The sequence below is a fragment of the Bos indicus genome, chromosome 5 (assembly GCF_029378745.1).
Source record: "Bos indicus isolate NIAB-ARS_2022 breed Sahiwal x Tharparkar chromosome 5, NIAB-ARS_B.indTharparkar_mat_pri_1.0, whole genome shotgun sequence".
In the NCBI taxonomy this organism is placed as follows: domain Eukaryota; kingdom Metazoa; phylum Chordata; class Mammalia; order Artiodactyla; family Bovidae; genus Bos; species Bos indicus.
In genome coordinates, this window is record NC_091764.1 from 31,933,988 (window position 1) to 31,941,398 (window position 7,411).

Here is a 7,411-nt window from a genome sequence, read left to right on the forward strand (position 1 = left end):
CTACTGCATATCCAGGACTATGACACTTTCCTGATCCTCTTCTCTTTCACAAATTATGGAACTAGTGACTATTTTGGTACTTAGGAATGCAACATGGGAGAAAAACAGACAAACATCCCTGCCTGTGCATAATATAAAATCTAACAAGAAAAGATAATTTTTAATGTACTACATCCCATCCATATGTTAGAAAGTGTAAAGTATTATGGGGGAGCAAATTTCAGCTTGATAGGGAGCACTTATAGGCAGGAGAAGGACAGTTGCAGTATTTAATAGGGTAATAGGATAGTCAGATGCTGATTTACCCCCAGATGCACTTTCAGGCTTTAAGCTAAAAAGTGGATCTTTTATAGGTTAAAAAATTCTATTCCCAGAGAATTACTCAGATCATTATCCCACTAAATGAGTAAACTTTCTTTCTCTTTAGAGATGGGATGTCTAAGAAACCATGAAAAATCTTAGCACTATTGATGAATTTGTGCTGCTGGGGTTGTCTACTGACCCGGATATCCAGACCATGCTCTTTGTTCTCTTCTTGGGGATTTACCTCCTGACCCTGATGGGGAACCTGATGATGATCCTGGTAATCAGGGCTGATCCTCAACTGCACACGCCCATGTACTTCTTCCTTGGTCATTTGTCTTTCCTGGACATATGCTACTCTTCAGTCACTGTGCCCAAGATGCTACAGAATTTCCTGTCTCTGAGGAAAACCATTTCAGTGTGGGGATGCATTACCCAGAGTTTCTTTTTCATTTTCTCTGGAGCCACTGAGAGCTGCCTGCTCTCTGCTATGGCCTATGACCGCTATGCTGCCATCTGTCACCCTCTGCTCTACACTATGATCATGAATGGACCTCTGTGCACTGCAATGGTCAGTGCAGCATGGGTGATGGGGTTTCTGAGCTCACTAGTGAATAATCTTTGTACCCAGAACTTACAGTTCTGTGGTCCCAATATCATCTCCCACTTCAGTTGTGAACTGCCTTCACTCTTCCCTCTGTCCTGCAGTGACACCATGCCTAACACCATCCTGCTGGCTGGGTCCACAAGGACTTGTGACACTTCCTCCGATCCTCTTCTCTTACTCAAAAATTATTCTTGCCATTTTAAGTATCTCCTCCTCTAAAGGCCAAGGCAAAGCCTTCTCCACCTGCTCCTCCCACCTCACCGTGGTGCTCTCGTTCTATGGGACAGCTCTATTCAGGTACATCAGCCCCTCTTCAGGATCAGTCCTGGAGCGAGTTGTCTCCATACAATATGGTGTGATCACATCCTTGATAAACCCCCTCATTTACAGCTTCAAGAACCAAGAGGTGAAGGCAGCTCTGCAGAGGATACTGAGGCAGCAAATATGTGTCTCAGGGTAAGAAATGATAATAGGTCCTTTTTTCTACAAGAGAAGCAATCTACAAGGGAAGATAAATATATAAACAGAGCTCCTATGGAACTTGAATTTTAATTTAATTTACTATACTTATTTCTTATTCGAAGTGAAATGTCTTCCAAATAGTCAGAAAAATTAATGACCCATTCTGGGTCTGAGCATACAAGTTCAGAGACATCAGCTCCTACCACAGCCTTGGAAACTAATCAGAAGAGTGACTTCACTACAGTTGAGCAGGTAGAACAAGAAGAATGACCTTGGCAAGAACAGAGCTCCCTGATCCCAGGACTTTAGCTGTGGAGCTACAAAAGGGAGCCCATTAGTAGAAGGGTAAAGAAGAAGTAACCTAGACACATTTAAGGTTTCAGAATGAGATAATTCATTACATTTCATTCACCTGACCTGGTGGCACCACCGGCATTAAATGGCATGTGCGCCTGCAAATAGCCAAAGAACAGTGAAAGCAAAGATTAAACATAATAAATATCAATGCAGATGAATAGCAGATGAATGGATAAATAAAATATGGTACATGCATACAATGGAGTACTATTTAGTTTAAAAAAGAAGGAAAGTCTGCAATGTGTGACAACATACATGAACCTTGAAGACATTTTATTAAATGAAAAGAGGCAGTCACAGAGGAAAAAAACTGCTTAATTCTATCTATATGAGGTATCTTAGGAGGTCAAACTCATAGAAGCAGAAAGTAGAATGGTGGTTTTTCCAGGGCCTGGGCGAAGGGAAACTGGGAAATTACTGTCAATGAGCATAGACTACCAGTCATGCAAGATAAAAAGCAGATCTGCTGCACTGCAATGTGCATATAGTTAACTACTAAACATCTAAAAAATTAAGAGAGTAAAATCTACAATAAATAAGTAAGAATGAACATATTATTATACTAAATATGGGCAACCTCTTGCCTGGAGACATAACTTCATTTTAACACTATCATACTTGATATATATACATATGTAAGTCAGATAAAAAATCATTAGAAGTAGCATAATGTAAATTAACATGTCAAGAGCATTATATTATTGAATATGAACCAATTAGGTTAGAACAGTTCTTTATACCATACACATAAATAAACAAAAAAATGGCTTAAAGACTCAAGTACAAGCTATGACACCATAAAACTTCATTTGAGAACTTAGGCAAAACATTCTCTGACATAAATGATACCATATTTTCTTAGGTTAATCTCTCCAGGCAAAAGAAATAAAAGCAAAAATATACAAATGGGACCTAATCAAACTTACAAGCTTTTGAACAGCAAAGAAATCATAAACAAAACAGAAAGACAACCTGTAGAGCATGGGAAACTATTTGCAAATGACTGACCAGCAAGTGCTCAACTTCTAAAACATACAAACATCTCATATAACTTAATATTAAAAAAAAAAAACAATTAAAAAATGGGAAGAAGCCCTACATAGACATTTCTCCAAAGAATACATACAGATGTCCAACAGGACATGAAAAGATGCTCAACACTGCTAATTAGAAGAGAAACACAAATAAAAACTTCACTAAGTATCACCTCACACCAGTCAGAATGATCATCATTAAATCAGTTCTGGAGGTGTGAACAAAAGGAACCTTCCTATACTGTGGACAGGAATGTAAATTGGTATGACATGAAGGCAAGCAGTATGGAAATTGCTTACAAAACTAAAAATAAAGTTACCATATGATCCAGTAATCCCAATCTTGGGCATATATCTGGAAAAGATGAAAATGCTAGTTCAAAAAATTACATGCACCCCAATGTTCATAGCAGCACTATTTACAATAGACAAGACATGGAAGCAACGTAAGTGTCCATCAACAGATGAATGATTAAAGATGTAGTACATATAAACAATGGAATATGACTCAGCCATAAAAGAAGAATGACATGATGCCATTTGCAGAAATGTGGATGGACTTGGAGGGCATTATGCTATGTGAAATAAATCAGACTGAGAAAGACAAATACTATATGGTACCATTGTATGTGAAATGTAAAAAATATGACTAGTGAATAAACAAAGAAGCAGGCTCACAAATATAGAGAACAAAACAGTGGTTGTCAATGGGGAAAGAAAAGGGAGAGGGGCAATATAGAAGTAGGGGATTAGGAGGTAGATACTATTTGGTAAATAATTAGCTACAAGGATATACTGTATAACAAAGGGAATATCACAAATATTTTATAACTTATAAATGGGGTATAACCTTTAATGAATGTGAGTCACTATATTATACACCTGTAATTTATACTTTATATTTCAATAAAAGCATTCATTAAAATAAAATTAAGTTTAAAAAAATACTGACAATTCATTGTTAGTATAATGTTAGATATCAGCATATTGCCGATATTTTATCAAGTTATAGCTATCCATTTTAGTTATAAAGGTATACTATCAAAATAGATATTGATTATCATAAAGTAGATTTTCACCATTTATTGATGTTACCATATATCTTCTTATTGAATGATTTATAAAAATTTTTAATACTAAACAATTATTACATTAATGGGAAAGCACATTCATGAATATTCTTTTCATACTCCATTAAATTATTTGTATTGGAGAAGTACTCACCTGCATATTTATTATTAAAATAACTCTTATTTAGGTGTTAGTATGAAGATATTGTTATTCTACTCATTGCATGATGAAATCTTTTGTAATGTTGACTTTCACTTATTTCCTTTGCCCAATACTTTAAAAAATGTGTATACGTTTGCCACCATCATTGTCCCTTTGGCCATATTTCATGCTGTTTCCATGTTTTTGCTGCCTTCATTTTGAAACTGAACTTTGTAGCCTTACAAGATCATGATGGCTTTGTCTTCATTCTGGGTTATACCTCTTATCATTATAAATGTAGCTTTTTTTTACTTTAATTTTTCTTTAGAATTCCATATTCTATAATGTTAATATATATAATTATTTGGAACTTCCAGGTTGGTTAATATATGGCAATTCAGAGAGGGCCAGGAACTCACACTACTTCCTGCAGCATACCAAAGCATCTTTTACCATAAACCTCTTCCCACTGGCCACAAAATTCCATCTATCTATCAACACTGGGGGGAGGTGGATGTCATCTCCCATTAGGCATCAGCTGGGACCTTTGGCCACTTGCTCCCAAGAAGCCAATCCTTATTTCTAAGCCACTATGGAGAACAGTGTGGAGATTCCTTAAAAAAACTGTAAATAGAACTGCCTTATGATCCAACAATCCCACTGCTGGGTATACACACCAAGGAAACCAGAAGTGAAAGAGACACGTGTACCCCAATGTTCATAGCAGCACTGTTTATAATAGCCAGGACATGGAAGCAACCTAGATGTCCCTCAGCAGATGAATGGATAAGAAAGCTGTGGTACATATACACAATGGAGTATTACTCAGCCATTAAAAAGAATACATCTGAATCAGTTCTAATGAGGTGGATGAAACTGGAGCCTATTATACAGAGTGAAGTAAGCCAGAAAGAAAAATACCAATACAGTATACTAATGCATATATATGGAATTTAGAAAGATGGTAACAATAACCCTGTATAGGAAACAGCAAAAGAGACCCTGATGTATAGAACAGTCTTTTGGACACTGTGGGAGAGGGAGAGGGTGGGATGATTTGGGAGAATGGCATTGAAACATGTATAATATCATATATGAAACGAGTTGCCAGTCCAGGTTCGATGCACGATACTGGATGCTTGGGGCTGGTGCACTGGGACGACCCAGAGGGACGGTATGGGGAGGGAGGAGGGAGGAGGGTTCAGGATGGGGAACACGTGTATACCTGTGGCAGATTCATTTTGATATATGGCAAAACCAATACAATATTGTAAAGTTAAATAAAATAAAATTAAAACCTCAAAAAAAAATAAAATAAAGTGATAGAATGAGGAGTTGAAGACGAGATGGGAGAATAAAAGGACTCAAGCTCACCTCTTCTTCCCAAAACACGAAAATCAAAACTACCTGGGCAAAAAAATCAACAAAAAATTCTGGAACCTACCAAAAATGATATTCTACATCCAAAGACAATGTAGAAGGCATGGGAGACTTCCCTGGTGATCCAGTGCTTACAGCTTGAAAAATAATTCAGACTAATGATGGTAAAACTGATCCAAAATCTCAGAAAAAGAATAGAGGCACAGACCAAAAGATAGAAGAAATATTTAACAAGAGCTAAAATATATAATGAACAAACAGAGTTGAACAATCAGTTCAGTTCAGTTCAGTCACTCAGTCATGTCCAACTCTTTGCAACCCCATGAATCACAGCATGCCAGGCCTCCCTGTCCATCACCAGCTCCCAGAGTTCACCCAGACTCACGTCCATTGAGTCAGTGATGCCATCCAGCCATCTCATCCTCTGTCGTCCCCTTCTCCTCCTGCTCCCAATCCCTCCCAGCATCATAGCCTTTCCCAATGAGTCAACTCTTCACATGAGGTGGCCAAAGTACTGGAGTTTCAGCTTTAGCATCATTCCTTACAAAGAAATCCCAGGGCTGATCTCCTTCAGAATGGACTGGTTGGATCTCCTTGCAGTCCAAGGGACCCTCAAGAGTCTTCTCCAACACTACACTTCAAAAGCATCAATTCTTCAGTGCTCAGCCTTCACAGTCCAACTCTCACATCCATACATGACCACAGGAAAAACCATAGCCTTGACTAGACGAACCTTTGTTGGCAAAGTAATGTCTCTGCTTTTCAATATGCTATCTAGGTTGGTCATAACTTTCCTTCCAAGGAGTAAGCGTCTTTAAATTTCATGGCTGCAGTCACCACCTGCAGTGATTTTGGAGCCCAAAAAAATAAAGTCTGACACTGTTTCCACTGTTTCCCCATCTATTTCCCATGAAGTGATGGGACTGGAGTTGAACAATAAAATAACTGAAATGAAAAATACACTAGAAAGCAAAATAAAGGGACAGGAAAATGGATAAGTGAGCTGGAAGATATATTGGTGAAAATAACTGCCACAAACAGATTAAAGAAAAAATAATGAAAAAAAAACAAGGATAGTTTGAGAGACCTCTAGAACAACAGTAAACACATCCACATTATAGGGGTCCCAGTAGGAGAAGAGAAAGAAAAAGGGCCTCAAAATATTTGAAGATAATAGCTGAAAAATTCCATAACATGGGACAGGAAAAGGTCACCAAAGCCCAGGAAGCACAGAGTCCCATACAGGATAAGCCCAAACACCAATACAAATATTAATCAAACTGACAAAAATAAAAGAAAGAAAATATTAAAAGCAACAAGGGATAAGCCACAAATAACATACAAGGAAATCCCCATAAGGTTAAACTCTTCAGGCCAGAAGAGAGTGGTAGAATATATTTAAGGTAATAAAAGAGAAAAATCTAAAACCAAGAAAACTCCACCCACCAAGGCTCTTATTCAGATATGATGGAGAAATTAACAGATTTACATACAAGGAAATGCTTATCGAATTTAGCAGCACTAAACCAGCTTTACTCCAAATGCCAAAAGAACTACTCTAGGCCAAAAAGAAAAGGCCACAACTAGAAACAAAAAAATCACAAATAGGAAAGTTCACCTGTCAAGGCAAGCATACAGTAAAGATAGGAAATCATCTACACACAAATATGTACCAAAGTCAGGAACCATGAGAAGAGAGTACAAATGCAAGATATTGAAAATGCATTTTAAATTAAGAGACCAGCAACTTAAAACAGTCTTGTATATATATAGTCTGGTATATCAAAACAGTGAAAACCACAAACAAAAAATCATAATAGATACACATACACACCAAAAAAAAAAAAGGGGGTGGGGAATCTAAACACAACACTATAGATAGTTATCAAATCACATGAGAAGAGAACAAAAAAAAAAGGTAAGAAAAAAGACTGAAAAAAATTAAAAACAATTACAAGATGGCAATAAGAAATGCATATTTGTAATTATTTTAAAAGTAAATGGAATAATTGCTCCTACCAAAAGAAATCGACTGGCTAAATTGATACAAAAGCAA

General features: G+C 37.0%; 1 pseudogene; it reads left to right on the top strand.

Annotated features, from left to right (window-relative positions):
• Positions 1–448: 448 nt before the first annotated feature.
• LOC139183025 (olfactory receptor 8S1-like) lies at positions 449–1,370 on the top strand (annotated as a pseudogene).
• Positions 1,371–7,411: the final 6,041 nt, after the last annotated feature.